Raw genomic sequence first — 21,082 nt, 5'->3', positions numbered from 1 at the left:
ACTTCTCATTATTATAGTATAGCTCTGCCTGTAGTGAGAAAAATAGCCTATGTACATCCATGCAAGTGTTTCATTTTACGTATTATTTAAAACAATTAATTGATCCTCTGATTTTATGGGCTGGTGTGGAGGAGGAGGGATGTGCACCTACATGCATTAATAGAGCGAAGGAACAATGATATTCATGTATAATGAAGAGAACTTAATGCCAAACAATTAAGTTGATATGAAGTTTTCTGTGGACAATTGTATTGTTTGTAAACACTTACCTATATAATAATATAGCATTGCAATATGTAAAACAAAATGAAATTTTTAGGAAATGATTTTAAGATACATTTTAAGTCATTTGCAAACAATTTAAACCAAAGGAAAACATGGATATAGTATATTTAAATAATGTAATCAGTAACATACATCTTACGTGAAATCTTATAAAAGATGTACAAATATTCTTCTCTAATGGAGCTTTTGTACAAATTGACATATTAAACCATACAGAAAAATCTGTCATGAAATTTTAGTGCCAATGTTCCCAGGACACATTGGAATAAATTGAGAGATAACAACAAATAGAAAAAAAAACTCAAAAATATTTTAGCTCCAAAATATTTTTTAAAATATTTTAGCTCCAAAATATTTTTTAAAATATTTTTTAAAATTTCAACACATCGAGTAAGAAATAAGAGCTGCAATGGCATATTACTCTAAAAATGAAAACAGTCACAGAATTATTTTTCCCAAAACTTGTAAATAGCCAAATTTTATTCAGAACAATGTAACTTTAAATGTCTCTATTATTTGAAGAAAGACATAAAAATGTATTTCTCTGAGCTGCACAAGACCCAGAATGCTCTACCAACAGTATATTTAAATATTGAAGCAACAGATTCTAGGCTATTTAAGCTCTTCCAGGATATAAAAATAAGTAAATAAATAAATATATTAAAAACAGCTTAAAATTCCTTTTGAGAAGCTCATGTTAACAAAAAGAAAATTAAAAATAAATTATTATTCAGAAACAAAACCAAAAATTACAACTATTAAAAAATTCAATTTAGTAAATTTAAAAAGGAGTATAAAATAGGATCAGGAAGAGGTTACTCTAGAACTTAAAGAATAATTCAATATTAAGTCACATTTTTCTTCATATCAGTAAATCAGATGAAAAAAAAGTTGACCTTATGAATAGAGGCCAAAATAGTGTTTGATTAAATATTGAATTCATTCTTGATATAAAATAGTATAAAAATAAACATTTAAAATATAAGTGTAAAAATAACAAAGAACATATAACTTGACCCAGTCAATATTATGCATATTGGAAGAAAACAAAAGCTTTTCATAAATGTGCTGTTATTTCTCTAAGAAAAAAAATTGGAAGGAGGAGGATAAAAGAAGGAAGAGTGGTAATTTGACAGTGTCTTAGATTCGAAGAAGTACTATTCATAGCTGTTAAAATCTTGTCCATAAATAGAGTATTTTCTCAGCTAATCACATGAAAATCAAATTTATAACCAATTACAAAAGGAGTACATGCAATCAGGGCCTATGCATCTATCCTTTCTAAACTTTCTTCAGTGTTTAAATACAAGACTAGATGAAAGAGGTAGAAATTACTGAAAGTAGAATTTCCCTCCACACATTTTCTTCTTAACAAGAAAGAAGATCCCTTACCAAATTGTTAGCTGAAAAAAATCAGTATTTCCAAGAAATGTATATGTTTGTGTTAATTAAGCTAATTGTTTTCTTAATACATACTGTGAAATGTAATAATCACTGATCTATCTATAAGAGTAAATTACAACATTTTATAGCCCCTGTCTAATTACAAATTCTCTTAAAAGCTTTGGAAGCTTTTGGAAATTAAAACCTTTGGAAATTCTCTTAAAACCTTTGGATTCAGAGAAATCTGATGAATTTTGACTTCAGCATAAAATATATTGTTTAACATGTATGACATCAACAAATTAAAATCAGGTTATAAAAATAGGAACCTTAAAGGGGTCAAATCTCAATATATTTCCAAAAACCAAATGTTTCTGCTTAAAGAAGAAAACTTTTACTTCTGATTTTAAAAAGAAAACATGAATCTTAAAATAGTTACAGTAGGCTCCCAAAATGTTATTGTATGATTATAGGAGTTTATTTTTGCACCTTTGAAAGTGTATTTTGATAATATATTTTAAACAGAAATGCTTTGTGCTAGTGCTTTGTGTGAGTATAGTGACTACTTCAGACTCAAAGTTGTGTTGAAGTGATGAAAAAGATACTGTATTTTTGAACCCTTCACATTCTTGTTTACAGAATTGGCATCAGCTATTGTCTTAGTCCATTTAATATTGATATAAAGGAATACCTGAAGCTAGGTAATTTCTGAGGAAAAAAGACTTATTTGGTTCACTCTTCTTACGGTGGGAAAGTTCAAGATTGGGCATCTGCATCTGATGAGGGCCTTAGGCTGCTTCCACTCATGGTGAAAGGCATCAGCCAGTACAGAGATCACCTGAAGAGAGAGGCGGCAAGAGAGAGGGGGAGGTGCCTGGCTATTTTAACAATCAGCTCTTGTAGAAATTAAGAGGGGGAACTCATTCACCCTGAGGGAGGGCATTAATCCATTCATGAGAGATCTGCTCCTATGACCTAGACACTCAATAGGCCTCACCTCCAACATTGGGGATCCAAGTGAAACATGAGGCAAAGGACAAACTTCCAAACCATAGTAGCTAGTTATATCATCTAGAACATCCAGAAGATATCTGATCACTTACAAGTACACTGGTTTCTAGTCTTTGAAGCCATGTATTGGGACACATTGTAATACGTGGTACCTTCCAGTTGTTGGGTTTTTGTGATATGCAGAGCTTTTGAACTTTTTTTCAGGATTAGAATAAGTAACTGTGCATCAACTTTGTAGTCTAACTTGGTGCCCTCCTGCTTTGACTGAAAGTCTCTCTTCCTGATTCCAACATAGACAAAACTGAAAGAAGCCACAGAACACATTTGCTTTGGCATTTGTCAAGACTTCCTAACTTTTTAAGTAAAATAAATTTTAAAGCAGAATAAAAAAGTATTTGACTCATGGACTCTTGAGAAATCAAGTATATGATCCAGTGTCTTTGCAGTGTGGCTATAACGTCAATTAAACTTAAGAGGAATTAACAAAATCTGTAGTTAATTCAAATGTAATGTGGAGTAAAAGTGACAAAAGCAAGTGACAAAAATATCATTTAATTTAAATATGAAGCACAATATATTTTTATTAATACCTTTATTATGAAATTATGAAAATATGCACATTGAAAGTATGAGCACCAAGTTTGTAATATTGGGGCAAAAGGAGGTCTAGATGTGGACAGAAATCTAGAAATGGTTTTACGTTTTGTAATACACTAAAAAGGAATATACATCTATTTATGTATTTGTGTGAGTATGTGTATGTTTGTATGTGTTCCGAGATAGCATATATAGTTACATATAGTAATTACACAGTATGTTTCAGATAGATTGATAGGATTAAGAGTATAGGCTTTTCAGCCTGATTTGTTGAATTTGAAGCCTCTTCTCCTAGCTTTGGGGAAAATGTTTGGGAGCAATATTCATTATCTCTTTAGGAGAGGATTAGAATTCTCTACCCCATTCCTATCTATCTTCTCCTTTCAACTTGCTTTGATCAATGAACTGTGAGGGAAATTGACATCTGTCTCCTGAGCAAAATCTTGTAAAACCAGCATGTCCTTCACATTTCCCTCCCTTTCCTCCTGTGTCTGTGATCATGGAAACAAGTGGGGATGGAGCCTCAGTCAGCTTGGATCCCTGAGTCATTATGATGCACAAACTCCACTGCAATGCACATGTAGCATGCGTGAGAAATGAGCCTTTTGTGTTTTAAGTCACTGAGGCTATGGTTTTATATACAATTGTAGCATAAGCTAGCTTATTCTGACAGATACAGATGCACTGCTATTGTACTTTTATACATGTCTAAATCAGAATAAGTTTAGAAGACTGGTGTGTTGTTGCTAAATGAATATAAACTCTCATGCATTGTTTTCCAGCAATCAGTCCTTATCAGATCTGAGCACTTAGGATACAAATACATGCATTTCAGTCTGTTCTCAACGTGTGAATAAAGTAGGGGGTGAAGAGAAAAGTAGTCATGTGAAAAAAATAAATAAAAATATGTTTTATAACAGGATGTTAAGTGCATTTTCTCAGTGATGTCCGTTATTCTTTTGATACTCCACAGTAAGGACAATGGGCATTAGCTGGAGAGGACAGACCATCTCATCTGACTTCCCAGTCGGGGTGGTCTCGGAGCTGATTCTGCAAACCTTAGCCCATAGGCACCTCCAAACAAGAGCATCTGCAAAGAGGAGGCCAGGATATTGAAAAAATGAAATTGGTGGGGTTTTCCTTGAAGAGAATTGTGGGCAAATTGTGCTCCTCCCCCTTCCTTGGACCCCTCCTCCCCCACCACCTCAAGAAGAGTGAAAGCGGCATCGAAAGAATGGCTTAATGAGCAGAAGCCGGGCCGGGCGCGGTGGCTCTTGCCTGTAATCCCAGCACTTTGGGAGGCTGAGGTGGGCGGATCACAAGGTCAGGAGATCGAGACCATCCTGGCTAACAAGGTGAAACCCCAGCTCTACTAAAAATACAAAAAATAAGCTGGGTGTGGTGGCGGGCGCCTGTAGTCCCAGCTACTCGGGAGGCTGAGGCAGGAGAATTGCTTGAACCCGGGAGGCAGAGGTTGCAGTGAGCCGAGATAGCGCCACCGCACTCCAGCATGGGCTACAGAGCAAGACTTCGCCTCAAGAAAAAACAAACAAACAAATAAAAAACCAACAACAACAAAAACAAAACAAACAAACAAAAAACACCAGAAGCCCTGGAGTTGAGGAGACAGGAACAGGGCGTGACTCTTGTTGACTGGAGTCCTCTCTGTGAAAGAAGCTGGAGTGTTTTGTGTGATGGAGCGCAGGCAGAACGACATGATCAGAAGAGTCCGTAATTCTATAGAGAGGCAGAGGTAGCGGGATTTTCGTGTAGGAAGAGTTTATCTCATGGGAGGTAGCAGAACTGTAGATATCTTAAGAGACTCAGCCCCAGAGAACTGGCTCCGGGTAAGGTGACTGAGAGCCGCCTGTGCCAGGGGCACCTCGGGAAGCGTCCGCCCTGGGGGACTCGGTGCCCTGGGAGGCTGTCCCTTACACAATCACCATCCAAGGGGTGATTAAAGGGGCAGAATTTGGGAATTTTTCACAGAAGCCCCAGTCCAGAAAGATCTGGCCTTTTCTTCAAATCTCTCACTCCTGTGCCTGACCTTAAGGTCAGCTAGAAAGCAGGTAAGACTGGAATAAAGGAAGAAAGAAGAAAAGTGCACGTGCTACTCCCTACTCCTCTGCAAGCCTGGAGAACCTCGAATCAAGCCTGGGAGTGGGACGGGGAGCTGGAAATGAAGTTATTTTAGACTAGGTTGCACTTTTTTCCTGTTTTTTGCAAACATACAATGCATAAGTCAAGAATTCTAAATGTACAGCTGGATGACTTTTTTCTTATCTCCATGTAAACCCTAGCCAGAACTTCTCAGGAAACAAACAATAACCTGACTTCTATCACTTTAGATGGCTAACTCTTCTTGAGCTCCCCATAAACGGAATTATGCATTATCAAATCTTTTGTGGCTGGCTTCTTTCCCCCTACATTATGTCTGTGGGTATCATGCTGAGGGTCGTGTGGTCGGCAGTGTATTTTTACTGCTGTATACATCCCCGTGGTGGGAATGTATCACCACTGGCTTATCCATTCCACTAGTGATGGATGGATTGTTTTTAGGCTTTGACTATTAGGGAATAAACTACTATGAATATATTTGTACATGTGCTTCTCACAGGTAAAGTGCATAAGAGTGGACTTGCTGGGTCACAGAAGACCACATTGAACATTCGTAATGTAGGGAAAGGCAGTCTCATACTCACCCCCACTCAGCTACGTAAGAATGGGCTTGGGCCTGGAACACTTCCTTATCAAGAGATAGAGTCCTCGCAGCTTGACCTGGGCTTGTCACCTTGTGTGGGACTATCTTTCCCTGCTTCTGAGTCAGTGTGTGCACTCCTTTGTTCTGATTAAGTGAATGTATGAATGGTTCTCCCCATCTTTTCTTATTTCAGATCCCACAGCTGGGGGAGGGAATGGGAAAGGTGGGTTTTGGGGAGGGGATTCTTTTACTGCAGCATAAAGTGGGATGCCTGCAGCCATACTGCCCACCTTGGCTTTGGAGTGGATCTGCTGCCTATGGGGGACTGGCACGTTTCAAGGGACTGGATCTTGTAAACACTCTCTCTCTCATTTTGGTGTAAGTAAACACTGTACCACTTGAGCCTGCTAGGCATCTTGTCTGCTCTCAGTGACCTCAAATCATGCACTGGTCTCTCCCCTGGGCGGCGCTTCTTCCCCTGTTAACCTTGACCACATTTGACCACATTCTTGTGATAGTCTATCCTGCAGCACAACCTGACCACCCAGTGAACACTGAAACAAGTAGACCCTGCTAAACAATTTTCCTAGGTGTATGTAAAACTTTATACTGTAGTCAGCAGTGTATGAGAGTTCCAGGTGCTCCACTTCCTCACTTATTAAATTTTACATTGAATAGTCTTCTAAGTTTGAGTCATTGTGTAGTGGTGTCTCATTGCATTTCCCCAATAAGTAATGATGTCGTATTGACCGTGTGTGTGTGTGTAAGTGTGTGTGTGAAGTTCCTGTTCTAGTCTTTTGACCATTTTGACCATTTTTATTGAGGAGCATCTTTTTATATATTCAGGACACAAATCCTTAGTTATATATATAGTAATTTTCCCCAGTGTGTGCTTGAGATTTTCACTCTCTAAATGGGTGTCTTTTGATGAGTAGAAATTGTTAATTTTAGGAAAGTTTAATTTATCAATTATGGTTATAGTTGTGTACAGTTTGGAAAATCGTTGCCTATCCCAATGTTATAAAAATAATGTCCTAAGTTCTCTTTTAAGAGGCTACATTATTTTACATTTCTCACCAAGGTCTCAGATCTAGTTGATGTGATTTTTGCAAATCACAGACTCACTTTTGTATAGGGTACGAGGAGAGGTCAAAATAAATTTTTCCTCATAGATATCCAGTTGATCCAGCACCTTTTATTGAAAAGGCCATTCTACACACTAAATTGTAGTAGTTCTTTTGTCAAAAATCAGGTGACTATATATAGAAAGGTCTGTTTCTGATCTGTTTTCTGTTTTATTATTCTATGTGTCCATGCTTGTTCTAACACCTTACTGTTTGATGTACTTTAGCTTTATAGTAAGTTTTGATATTTAATCATGTAAATCCTCAAACTTTGTTCTTTTTCAAAGTTATCTTGGCTATTAAATTCTTGGTATTTCCAAATATAGTTTTAAAACAGTGTCAGATAATGCTGCTTTTGTATTACTTAAAGGTGAAATACTCAGTACCTGAACACAATGACAAATTCTATGATCTGAAACTAACCTCTGGGTGTGGGAATTTGAAAGTTAGTGGATAAAGTGAGTAGCTATGTTTTCTGCTTTCATCTCACTAAATCTAGTTTATTTAACAATCAGATTGCAATAACATAATAAATTCTATAGTAAGATTGTATATAATTAGCTATATATTGGAAGAGGAGGAAAAAGTTATAACTGTGAGTGCTGATGAAGCTAACATTTTACCTGCATTTTGAAGTGTGACTAAACATTCAACAGGAAGAAAGGGCAGGAAAAGAAATGTACTTATTTCATGGAATAAGATGCAAGAGATGTGAAAGAAAAATATGAGAAATGTAATCAGTAATGCTTTTAAAAAAAGAAAGTAGGGAAGCCATTAATCTACAGTGGCTGTTACATTGATGTTCAAAATGAGAACTAAAGCCATATTCACACTTTTATCAGCCTCCCACACTTTTATCATACTTTTCTTATATCTGTTCATTCTTTCTTTCTTCTTTTTTTTTCGGAGTCTCGCTCTGTCACCCAGGCTGGAGTGCAGTGGCACGATCTCGGCTCACTACAACCTGCACCTCCCGGGGTCAAGCGATTCTCCTGCCTCAGCCTCCTGAGTAGCTGGGATTACAGGCACGTGCCACCGTGCCCAGCTGATTTTTTGTATTTTTAGTAGAGGTGGGGTTTCACCATGCTGGCCAGGCTGGTCTCAAGTTCCTGACCTTATGATCGCGCCCACCTCAGTCTTCCAAAGTTCTGGGATTGCAAGCATGGGCCACCGCGCCCAGCCTTGGATCTGTACTTTCTAACAGAGCACCACAACTAGCATTTCTAACAAATGCTGCAAATCTTAAAGACAATTGTGTTCAGCATAATCTAAGAATACAGAGCATAAAAGCCTATTTTAGAAAAAATATTAAAAGCATAATGTTAAAATTCAACACTTATTTTTAGAACCTACTGTGTGCCAGGCACTTTAAAAAATTCTTTTAATACAAGGATGAGCAAAATTGGCAAAATCTCTGCCCCTGTGGAGTGACCATTCTAATGAAGAAAACAGTAAGCAAGTTAAGAAGCAAATGCATAATATAGTGTTAGGTTGTGATAAGGGTTATGTGGAAAAAATAAAGTGTGGTTGAATATAGAATGACACAATGTGTGTATAGAGAGAGTATTGTTGGAGAGAAGGCTCAGAAGTGAAATAAATGATGAAAGAACCACACCAATATCTGGGGCAAGAGGGAATAGCCAATCAGAAGCCTTAAGGCAGCAAGAGTTGGGAGGTTTAATAAACGGCAAGAAAAATAGTGCAAAAGTGATATAGAGTGGCAGAGGGAAAAGTAGTCAGTAACAGATACAAAAGATGAGCAGGACCTAGATTCCCTGTGGCCTGGGAGATAATGATGAAGACTTATGGATTTGTTTCATGTGATGAAAATCTGTTATAGAATTTGAGTAGGAAATGATGTGATCTGATCTATGTTTTTGAAAGAATCATTTTGGCTCTTGTTTGGAAAATAGCCAGGGATTGAGGTGGTGAAAAAAAATAGTAATGGAAGTAAAGGGAACAGTCAGAAGTGACTGCAGTAATTTAGAAGAGAGATAATGGAAGCATGGCCTGGGGTAGTAGCTACAAAAAAGGTGAGAATTCGATTTAGGATGTGTTGTGAAGATAAAGTTGACAGGCTTTGCCAATAGAATGGACGTGGAGTGTGTAAGAAATAGGGAATCCAGGCTGATTTTTAAATTGAGGGCCTGAGCCACTGGATAGTTAGAGATGATATTTCCACTAAGACTGGAAGTGAGGGGAAGCATCATATTTGGGGCAGGGAGGAATCAAAGTTTCTGTTTGGAGTGGTTAAATTCAGAATGCTTCTCAGGTATCCCAGGAGAGGTGTTAATTTGGCAGTCAGGTGTCTGAATCTGCACACAGAGGGGAGGTCAAAGCTGGACGTGTTAGTTTAGAAATAACCAGCATTTGGGTAAGATTTAAACCTATGACATAGGATAAAATTATCTAGAGAGAGCACTTACTCAGACAACTCTCAATATTCAGGAACACAAGCCTAGCCAGACTGGCTCGGGATAAATACAGTTTTATGTAGAAGATGAATAGGTGTCCATGTAGAACCAAAGTAAAGGCACAAATAAATACAAGTCTATCATCTCTCTAGGTTACACAGAATACATGAGGCAGTAAAGGATAAGGATTAAGCTCTCAACCTGTGAATATCTTGAATTCAGATGTCAAACAGAACTGAATTTGAATCTGTTTCCCACCAGCCAAATGAGGGTTTGGTGACGATGACCATGATGATGACAATGACTTACATTTCTTAATGTTTCCCCTATGTGTGTTGGACTTTTAAACTTGTTCCAGTACAGGTAGGAAAAGGAAATTCACATTAGTTTTTATGTGAGATATATATATATATATATATATATATATATATATATATATATGACACACATGTATATACACCACACACACATACACACACGCACACACACACATGCACACAGACAGAGACGGGGTCTGTGTGTGCTGCCCAGGCTGGTCTCAAACTCCTGGACTCAAGTAATCCTCCTGCCTAGGTCTCCAAGAGTGCTGGGATTACAGGCATGATCCACTGTGCCCTGCCCTAAATATATATTTTTATATAGCAGGAAATCAAAAAAGAACATGAGGATTACAAATTTTAATCACAGAGGGAAAGATTTTGTGAGATAGCATAATTTCATGTTCAGACAGCAAGTCTTTAGCTAATTCTTTAATTAAAGCTGTGACAAAACCATTTTTTTAAAAAAATGTTTTTGTGACACCTTTACCTGTGAAGTTTTAAAAGATCTGCACTTGGTAAATTTAGCATCGTTTAATTTTTCTTTTTCCTACAGTAATTACAAAATTCTGGAGGGAGGAAAAAAATGTAATATTCTCCAGGAATGAGAAGGGAAGATAATACTTTGAGCTATACTAGACATAATCATTTTTGTACGTGCACTTTCAGAAGAGGTCCCATGCTGTGGACTGAAGTTGAAATGAAATACAGTAACTGTCTCCAGCATTAAATACCCATAGGCATATTTTTACAAGAACATACATTAGTATATGCCTGCTAGATACATAACAATGTGTGAGTATATTTTAAGAGAATCTTAATATGACTAACAAATAGCAATCAAATTGTTCACAATTTCAGGCTCAAAATTGAAAAGAAGAGGAAATTTTTTTACTAAAAAATTATATACACAGAGACAGTGATGCAAAGTTGAGCACTAATGCAAATTAGGATGAAATATGAGAAGTAATCAGTTCCAACCATCTGCCTAGCTTCTCCTCACTTCTACCCTTCCCTGGCAGGGGTGAGCTAAAGTTTTTATCTCGTATGGAGATGGGAAATGACAGAGAGTGAAAGGCTAGTAGGAAAGTTGCAGGCACCCCCTTCTCTAAAAGCAGGAGGCTGTGGGTGAGTACTGCAATTTTGTTTTTCTAATTTGTTCTTGAGGTTTCTCTCTGGAAAATGAGTATGAATTCTAACCCTGCATTGACAGGGCTCCAGTGATTTGGTCATGGATGTCTACAGTGACTTCTTTATCCTAGTGGATGGCCTAATGCCTAAGTGTTGCCTAATGCCTAAGCGTTCAACCCATGACCAGGTGTCCCACTCATAGGAAACATGCTTATACCAGCAGGCCCCCTTGTGGCTCTTGTCTGACCTATGCCCAGTTTATTTCTACCAAGATATCCATTGTGTAAGAGAGCTTTCCCTTGGAAAGAAGTTAGATTCCGGTGTGTCAGTCAGATGAGATGCAGAGGAGGCAATGCAACTAAACCATATAATAATAGAAGGAGTTTATTACTTACAGATTAGAGAAAAGGGCAGCCCTCCTTGTAGGGCCAATGGGTAGGGGGAGCCATTCTAGACATACATGCTCAACCAGAACCAGAAAGTGGAGAGCAAAAGAGAGAGTGAGGGGCCTGTGTGCTAAAGCTTTTATTGGACTCCAAGATATTATCCAGGTGGGTTTCCATGGGAGTTCTAATTTGCAAGTTTAAATTAGACAAGCTGGTGCAAAACAAGCTGGTGCAAGTTCTACGTGGCCATGCTGTTAACCGAGACGTTGTCACTGCAGCATATCTGTGCAGTCTATGGGGGATGGAGGAGTCAGTGGGGTAAGCCAATAGGTGATATCTAGCTGTCTTTTAGGGAAGATGGTCAACAGGGGGCAATTGTATAAGGCAGATATCTGGATTACCACATTAAGGAACTGGGATGAAATAGAGAACTGGAAATTGTGCCAAGGGTGACTAAGCCCTGTTTCTTGTATGAGAAAGTCCAACTTATATTCAAAATGAATGCCAAGGCAACATAAAATTACAGGAATTCACTACCATGCATCCCCATGCTCCTGAATTTTTAAGTCCAAACTCCCTATATCTAGCTGATAATATGAGTGCCAAGTAATATGGAAATTCCTGGAATTTCTGCTGCTAATTGGAAGTCCCAGCCCATTTCATTCAAGGTAATTTATCTTTGGGTCCAATGTCAGCATTTTATGACACTTAGATGCTCTCATCAAAGATGTGTGTATGAAATGGCTTAAGGAGAAAATAGACACAGAACAGCCTGCCTTCGCCCTGTAACAGGGCTCTCAGGTAGGTCCAGCCCACCCTGGGGCTTGGAGTGATTTCAGATACTCTGAATGCCTCTGGTTCCCAAACTGCCATGGGCTTGCTGGTGGAAAAAAACAGACCTTGATACCCTTACTATGAATTATATATATGATTGGCTAACTGAAAGCAAAACCATAATGGAACATGACTGCAGACAGGTATATATTCTCCAGGGGGCCCGTGTTTCGTTGGGGCAAACACATCTCACCAGGTGAATGGCCTCAATGGCTGGAGGCAGCATGAACTCTAGACTTTTGGATACTTGGATAATTTATTAGGAACAACGGCAGACAGAGTTGAAGCTAGTCTTTGAGAATATTCCCTACAAGCCAGCACAGACCAAAATCTTTCAGGTATAAAATTCTCTTTTTTCTTACTGTAGTATATCTTTGGCAACAGGGGTACACAGATCATGGAAAACTTAAGAATGTAAGTTACATTTTAGTAGCTCCATTTGCTTCCAGGAGTAAGGTGGAATATATATGTGTCCGAAGAGCTTTCTTAATTGGATGTAAGCTTACCCTGATCTACTTTAGTCCAGATTCCTTGTTATTAAGCTTTTTATTGCTGCAGCATATTCTCTAAATATAATTTACTCATGATGATAATTAATCAACGTTACAGAAGAAAGCTATAAATGTAAGGTGATAATATAAAATATATATTTCTATGTCATATATTACATAGTAAATAAAACACATACTAAACCAAAAGTAATATAATAAAATAAAAATAGATATAGGCTAAAATATATATGTACACATAAACATTTAGTGTAAATGTGCATATAAAATGAGAAAAAGGAAAAACATTAAAATAATACTGTAGGTAGGTAGGGGGATTGTTTAATTTTTCACATATTCCAAAATCTTTAATTACTATTTTATAACTTACACAAATTGTAGAATAACTTCTCTTGTTTAGTAACAGCATAGAGGGGAGTAAAACTGGCAGAAATGGGTATGTTTGATCAATGTTGATCCTTCAAACTACAGTGATCCACTTCTGAGAATGAGGAGCTCACATTTAATGAAGGAGTAAGCCACATTCTTACAGAGTATGAGATTCAGCTTCTCCTATCATGACGCGGGGTCAGGCTCTGGGCCAGGAGAGCAATGGCCAGCTTTGGAAGCCATATCTCACGTCACATTCAAAAGCACACATTTTCAAGTCTTTTCCTAATGCTGCTTTTGTCACATTAGAATGAAATTTGCCCTCTGAGTTGAAATATTCTATAAAAAACACAATCTTGCTTAAGTTAAAATTTAAAGTTAGCTTCTCTGACAGCTGGGATGTGAAGAGACAGTGAAGAGATTCCGACTTTTGGCATTGTCAGCAGTTTCCCCTGAGAGTGGAGTTCTGTCTTTCTGCAACCTGCAGCTCTCGCTTTCCTGCTGTGACTGAGCCAGTGGGATCGTCGGCCAGGAGAGGGCGGCCTCACCCAGTGAGACATAAATCCAGAAGCTCCCTATGAAGGCACTAGGAAGGTGAAACGCAATCATCACCTACACTTGCTCTGCTTTCTGCGTTTTCAGCATTCCACCTTAGAGCGTCAGGCTTAACTTTGGAGGTGTTAAATTTCCATGCGTCCATGAAACACTACAAGTATTATTTCAGCAGCTTGGAGAAATCCCAAATACAAGTCAGGAAGTTACCTCCGTCCGAGGCTTGCGGCCTCACCCTTGCATGGGTCTCAGAGAAAGCTTCCTTTCTGTAAGACACATTCCAATCATCACACTGTGGCTAAAAGGCCAAATATAGGAGAGATATTTGCCCAGATATAGCAAAGCTGATGTTGGTTTGCCTAGGCAATTTAATAAATGATGATTGTATGCAGGTGTTGGCTAAATAGCCGTAGACTACATAACTACATAACTACATAAGTTAGATAACTTATGAGGTCTGTTGGAGAGAATGGGAAAGTGGGTGTGTGGGGATGTTTGGCACAGCTTGGGGCTATGGCTATAAGAACCTGAGTCTAGGATTTGCCATAGAATATTCTGTGAGCAAAAAAGACACCTACTTCTCAGTTATAATTCTCATTAGGATTTTTGTAACTTTTTTTTAAGCTGTGAAATCCACAGCTGTGTAACTCTGAGAAAAATCAATTAACCTGTCTGAACCTAGGTTTCCTCAAATACATTCAGTCTGCACTCCCAGGACCTCACTTTAAGAGAAACCTGAATCTCTTGAGCACAAGCATTTGGATGGGTGTTATTCCCTTCCTGCACACCTGCTGTGCTTCAAAGAGAGAACTTATGTAACCTTTTTCCTCATGTATCCCTGCTTTGAAATCTGTAAATTTCTATCTTTCTCTACCCCTTTCTCATTTCTTTTGATTATTATTTCCAACTTCATTGATTCCTTCAAACTACTTTCCATCCACTAAATATTTCCAATGAGCCCTGTAAATTTTTCTTTACCACTGTGGAAAAATGTAAAATACTTTTTGTTCTCAACAAAGGATTGCCAACCCCATCTAGCAGTAAAAGGAAGAAGAAAAAGCGTGACACATTAAAAACAGTAAGCATTGATTTCTCTGGCTCTACCTACAGACCTGTTACTGTGAGGCCTTTAGTCCATCTTCACCGCCGCTTCTCCTGAGTTTGTCTTTTAAAGTTTCAGGGGACTCTCACAAATAGGGTCTTACTCAGAGCCTCCTGCTGCTGATGATTGGCATTGTTGAGCCAGTGGGGCTGGTTCCTGTGGCTCCTCCTGGCCAGTTGTCCACTGCAGGTGCCACGGATCCAAGAATTACCTCTGCTGGGCACCTCCCTCCCACAAAATGGCACCCTGCTTCCAGGACATGCTGAATCCTATCTCAAGGCATTCTTGGTCTTCCCTTAATGTTCCAGAGTAATGTTTTATCTAAAACATTCCTGTGTTGAAGCTCAGTAAATGTCAGCACAAGTGGGCAGAAGTGTATTGCTTTGGGTAGTGAACTCTCTCCATGCTCTCCCCAGACCCCTTCTTATCAACTTTACCAGGCATGTGCATGCATCCTGTAGCTTCTCTGTGCTTTCTTCCAAATGGTCTGCCCCTGTGACCTTCTTCAGAGGCTGACCTTGGGCCAGTCCAACCCTCCCAGAGAGAGCCTGGAATGCCTGGTAGTGTAGATCTGTCTAGGGAAGCCTATAGCCAATGAATGTGCGAGATTCTGAAAGCCTGACTCCCTTTCCTCAAAATGGGGCAAATTCTGACATAATTTATGGTCTAGAGCTCCCCAAAAGGTCTGCCTAAGGCCAGGGAGTTGGCTAAAATTGTGCCTTTCTCTGTTCTTCATTTCCTTTTCTCTTGTATTCTTCTCCTGGCCCTTAATAAATACCTTGTTCATGATCTGTGTCTCAGAGTCGGCTACTGGAAGTCCAGCCTAAGGTATTTGGTCCGGAGGGCATGGATGATTTTTGGAGGCAGATTCTGAGGATGGGATTCTAGAATTAAGTCACCAGCTAAGTGGCAATAAATACCCCGTCACAGTGGGTATATGGAGCCCAGAGGGGCCCTGACACACTAGAGCATTGCAGTTGCTAAAACTTTCACCTGGAGCAAATTAAGATGATGTTATGGGTTGAATTATGTAACCTCAAAAGATGTTGAATTTCACCCCCAGTACCTGGGAATGTGATATTACTGGGAAATAATATATTTGCAGATAATCAAGTTAAAATGGTATCATTAGGGTGGGCCATAATTCAATATCACTGTTGCCCTCACACAAAAGTGAAATTTGAACACGGAGACATACATGCTTAAAGGAAAGATGGTGAGAAGACACAGGGCATCAACAAGAACAATTTGAGGCCAACGGGAGGTCATGGAACAGATTCTTCCCTACGGTTCTCAGAACCAACCTTGCCGATACCTTGATTTTGGACTTCTAGTCTCCAAAACCGTAAGGCAATAAATTCCTCATGTTCTATGCCACCCAATTTATTGTATTTTGTTATAGAAGCTCTAGGAAACTAATATAGATGGGATTCTGACAGAAGGGGTATGCTAGATTATGCAATTTTCTTTGGCTTTTGAAGGTACAAGGTAAATGGTCATTACAAAGGCTGTGGATGGGTCCCATGATAAATAGAAAGGAGAAAAGGGCAGACTTCAGTTGGTCAGCATAAGGCAAAGTGAGAAAGTCAGAAAATCCCTTGGCAGCTCTTAAACAAACCATCTTTTTCTACAGCCAAGGGAGACCGTGCTGAAGACCAGGCCAGGACCAACTATCAGAACAGTAGAACTTTGGTGGCTCATGCCTGTAATCCCAGCACTTTGGGAGGCCGAGGCAGACGGATCACCTGAGGTCGGGAGTTCAAGACCAGCCTGACCAACATGGAGAAACCCCATCTCTACTAAAAATACAAAATTAGCCAGGCATGGTGGCACATGCCTGTAATCCCAGTTACTCAAGAGGCTGAGGCAGGATAATCCCTTGAACCCGGGAGGCAGAGGTTGCAGTGAGCTGAGATCGTGCCATTGCACTCCAGTCTGGGCAACAAGAGCAAGACTCCATCTCAAAAACAAAAACAAAACGCGGACCTTAAGGGAAACCTAGTTTATGTCCTCAGCAATCCCATGCAACAACCAGGACCTTCGTAAGGAAGAAATGGCATCTTGAGACTTGGAATCAGAAAATGTGAATAGATGCCACTGAGAAATGTGAACCTGCAGCTGTCCCTGCATCCTCTGGGCCTGCAGAATGGGCCCACGTCTTCTTTCTAGAGGGCAGAGTTCTCTTGCTTGAAGATTGTAAGCAAGTATACAAATGTAAGCAGAGAAGCCTAACAAGAGATTAATTTTGTGGTTTATATCCTTTATTAGGCCTTAAGTCCAAAATGTTTATTCAACCTTACAGGTCTGTCTTTGAGAGAAAAGAGAGATATGTTAAAGTTCTCACTTCACGAGATTTGTAACCATAGGCAAGCTACTTAATGGATTTGAGTCTCAATTTTCTTATCTGACAAAAAGTGGTTAATGACACCATAATGTATGCAATGTAAAACGACTTCTCAAAGAGGGTGCTTGGCAATTATAATCTATTAAATTTTTCCTAACTTCAAAAGTCCCTGATTCTAATAATGGATAAGATGTCTACCACCTAGTAAAGAGCCCTGCTGAAAGGTAGCCAGGCCGGGGATATGGAGGGAAGCTTTTCTTTTTATTTTTTTCTTTTTATCCATTGAGAGGGAGATGAAGTCAACAGCTGTTGAAACAAACAAGCTCACTTAGTGAGTTGAATAATATCAAACTATTGCTCAAATGAAAAGAGCAGCTGGCTTTTTACCAAGGCATCATTGTCAAACACACCCTCACGTTTGGGATCATTAGAAATTTACATGGGGTGAATAGCCTTGGAAAACTATATTTACTTTTTCATAAATCATCAGAAAAATGCTAGCATACTCTCAGTGAGATAAGAGATGAAAAAAGAAACACACACACAGAGTAGCAGCAGTGGCAGCAGATGTGTATTTTTCGTGTGAATGTGAAGAAAACTGCTGGAAATAAATTTAAGCTTTCCTGAGACAAAGAAGTGGCAGGCATTCAAAGGAAGATAGATGCTTGAAGGAAAATGGGGAAGTGAAGCAGAGAAAAATGTGATCTATTTAAAAGCATAAATTAGTTCTAATGTTTTAGATAGAACTAATTATTCCTAGGCCTGCTAAGAAGTACAACCTCGGGATGTTAGCATTTCAGACCTAAGAGTATCTAAGTGTTTGCCTTCCAATTGTATTAAGTTTACCTTTGCCTGATTGTAAAAATGCAGTACAGAATGTACATAAGATACAAATAACAAGAAAAATTCATCACCTCACAATCTAGTGAAAATTAAATGACAGTTATAACAGTGTAATAATTCCTTTTTGTATTTTCTATACATTTTGATACAGTGGATATCAAATAGTAGATAAAGTTTTGAACCCTGGTTTTGTTATTTGATATTATCTTATGATATTTTTCAGTGTCATACCCAAACACTTCATAGACATTATTTTTAATGACTGCACAATGTTCCCTGGCATGATTGTTCATAGTCACTATATTCCCTAAAAATGGAAATTTTGTTTTAAGTGTACAGTATTATAAGTATAAAGTTATGCAGTAACCAAAATTTAATTTACTTTTTTAGGTTATAAAACTAATACATGTTATGGAAAATATGGAGAATAAAGAAAATTACAGTAAATCAAAAACAAGTTTATCTCCATTTCTTTCCTTCCTAGGTTAATCACTTGTAACACTTTAGTTTATTTTTTCCAGGTTCCAGAAGTCTTTCTGCCATCTTTGGCTCTTTGCAGATCTGTCTTTCCTATGCTTCATTGCTTCAGTTCTCCTAGACAAAACTGCATCTGAAATTCAATAAATTTCTATAATTATATTTCAGGCTTTGCATAAAACCTGTAAAGGATATACTTTATGGCACTGTGTTCCAAATTTATACATAAAACAGATTTCTGCTATTGCATTCCAAATTCAGACATAAAACAGATTTCCAACTTCTTTCACCTGTTGGGCTGGTCCCATGTCACTTACTCAATGTGCAGTACTTACTTCTTTGGGCCTCAGTAACCTGTGAGTAGAAATGGGATCATTGTAATAAATCTACTTGCATCAATTTATGTTCCTTGTCTTATAACAACCATTTCCCCACAACCTTACTTAAATATTTCTGAGGGGTAACTAAAGAATATTGGATTGCTGTTGGTTTGAGATGAAATCTGTGCAGAGTCTGTGCTACAAAGGTCTCTGCCTATATTTTGGTTACTGAAGTTATCTTATTTTGGCAGGGTGCGGTGGCTCATGCTTGTAATCCCAGCCCTCTGGGAGGCGGAGGTGGGAGAACTGCTTGAGCCCAAGAGTTTGGGTAAAAAAGCGAGATCCCATCTCTACTAAAAACTTTTTAATTTTAAAAATTTTCTTGTAAAGCTCTTTGTGCATATTTTGTCTTGTGTCATGTTCTCCTCAAGCAGCCCCTGAGATGAGGGGTCATGTGGGAGTAATTTATTAAGAAGGCGATCTCAAAGGAAGATAGGGAAGGAGAAGGGAAAGAAGGATATGGAAGACAGAGAAGCCAAGAAAGTGACTTTTTCAAAGTCCAGCTTCAGCCTCATCCAACTTGAGGCCAGGGAGTCAGACTTTCAGACACTTGGACCAGTCAGTCACTGCCTAAGAACTGCACAGAGGGTTAAAACGCCCCATTCTCTCAGCTCCATGCAGAGATCCTTAAAGACAGTCCCAGTTGTGGCTGGGTGCAGTGGCTCACTCCTGTAATCCCAGCAATTTGGGAGGCCAAGGCAGGTGGATCAAGAGGTCAGGAGCTCGAGACCAACCTGGCCAATAGAGGGAAACCCCATCTCTTCTAAAAATACAAACATTAGCCGAGTTTGGTGGCAGGTGCCTATAATCCCAGCTACTCAGGAGGCTGAAACAGGAGGATCATTTGAACTCAGGAGGCGGAGGTTACAGTGAGCTGAGATCTCGCCACTGCACTCCAGCCTGTGTGACAGAGCAAAACTCAAGTCTCAAAAAAAAAAAAAAAAAAAAAAAGAAGACAGTCTCAGTTTCAGGCCTTCGGAAGCCTTTGGAAGCAAAGCACAGAGCAGCTGGAAGAGGCTTACAGAAAGAGCAAAAGGAATGCAGAGGAATGCAGGATGTCTGTGTGTGGTGTCAACAGTGCCCACTATTACTGTGAATGAATATCTATGTCCCTCCAAAATTCGTATATTGAAGCCTAACCCCCAATTTGTTGATATTTGGAGGTGGGGCCTTGGGGAGGTGACTAGGTCATGAGCGTGGAGCCCTCATAGGTGTGATTCCTGCCCTTATAAGAAAAGATGATCTCTCTCTCCACCATCTAAGGATATAAGAAGATAGCTGTCTGCAAACCAGGAGGTGGGTCTTCACCAATCACAGAGTCTGCTGACAACCTGACCCTGGACTTCCTAGTCTCCAGAACTCCAGAAATCAATCTCTGTTGTTTAAATCACTCAGTCTATGGTATCTTGTTATAGCAGCCCAAACTGACTAAGACAATCATACACGTCAAAATCCTTTCTAATCTGTGGATCTGGGCTTTGCGACTTTGCATGTCTCACAGCCAGCAGAGGATTCTATTATTAATGGTAATCCATGTTGAATTTAATACTATAAGAATTTTTCATAAAATCAATTTGTTTTTAACCATTTGACTATCAAATTAGTTGTGATTTGAAATCCAAGACAATTAAATCTTTGTAAAATTTTGGTCTTTTTGTAAGATGACTTTAACTACAGAGAAAATGTAAAATTTTAGAAAGTGTAAGACATGTAGTTAGCACTGAGATTAGTATGTAAGGACTAATGTCATCTATGTGTAAGGTAATCATCAGTGTTACATTTCATTAGAAAGATGGCTTTTAAAAAACAACAAGCACCTAGGCAGGTGGATCACCTGAGGTCAGGACTTCGAGACCAACCTGCCCAACATGGTGAAACCCTGGCTCTACTAAAAATACAAAAAGTTAGCTGGGTGTGGTGGCAGACACCTGTAATCCCAGCTACTTGGGAGGCTGAGGCAGGAAAATCACTTGAACCTGGGAGGGGCGGAGGTTGCAGTGAGCCGAGATCGCACAACTGCACTCCAGCCTGGGTGACAAGAGTGAAACTGTCAAACAAACAAACAAACAAAAACACCCAACTAGCCAGCTTCACAATAGAGGCAGTTCTATAATTTGTTGGGATTTTTGAATGGCAGTGAGCTACATATCTTTTCTTTCATGTTGTAACATATATAAAGCAAACTAAGTCTTTGTATATTGGCTAACTCAGCAGGAGAGTCTGTGGGAGATTATACTGATCTTTAATACACAGTGTACTCATATTGGATATTGATGCATAATTTGGGTCTAATTTCTTCTCATATCGAAATACCTGTAAACAT

The 21,082-nt window shown here is 38.9% G+C and overlaps 1 long non-coding RNA gene across 1 annotated transcript in view; it reads right to left on the bottom strand.

Moving 5' to 3' along the window:
* Nucleotides 1-3,254: 3,254 nt before the first annotated feature.
* Nucleotides 3,255-21,082, bottom strand: part of LOC130541310 (uncharacterized) — a 49,430-nt gene continuing 31,602 nt past the window's right edge. Inside the window, exon 3 of the long non-coding RNA XR_008955351.1 lies at nucleotides 3,255-4,366. This is a non-coding gene — a long non-coding RNA (uncharacterized LOC130541310). The remainder of the gene's footprint in view (nucleotides 4,367-21,082) is intronic.

This window comes from Pan paniscus, chromosome 13 (genome assembly GCF_029289425.2).
Source record: "Pan paniscus chromosome 13, NHGRI_mPanPan1-v2.0_pri, whole genome shotgun sequence".
Taxonomy (NCBI): Eukaryota; Metazoa; Chordata; class Mammalia; order Primates; family Hominidae; genus Pan; species Pan paniscus.
Note: the sequence above shows the minus strand (reverse complement) of the source record. Positions and strands in the feature narration are given on the sequence as shown.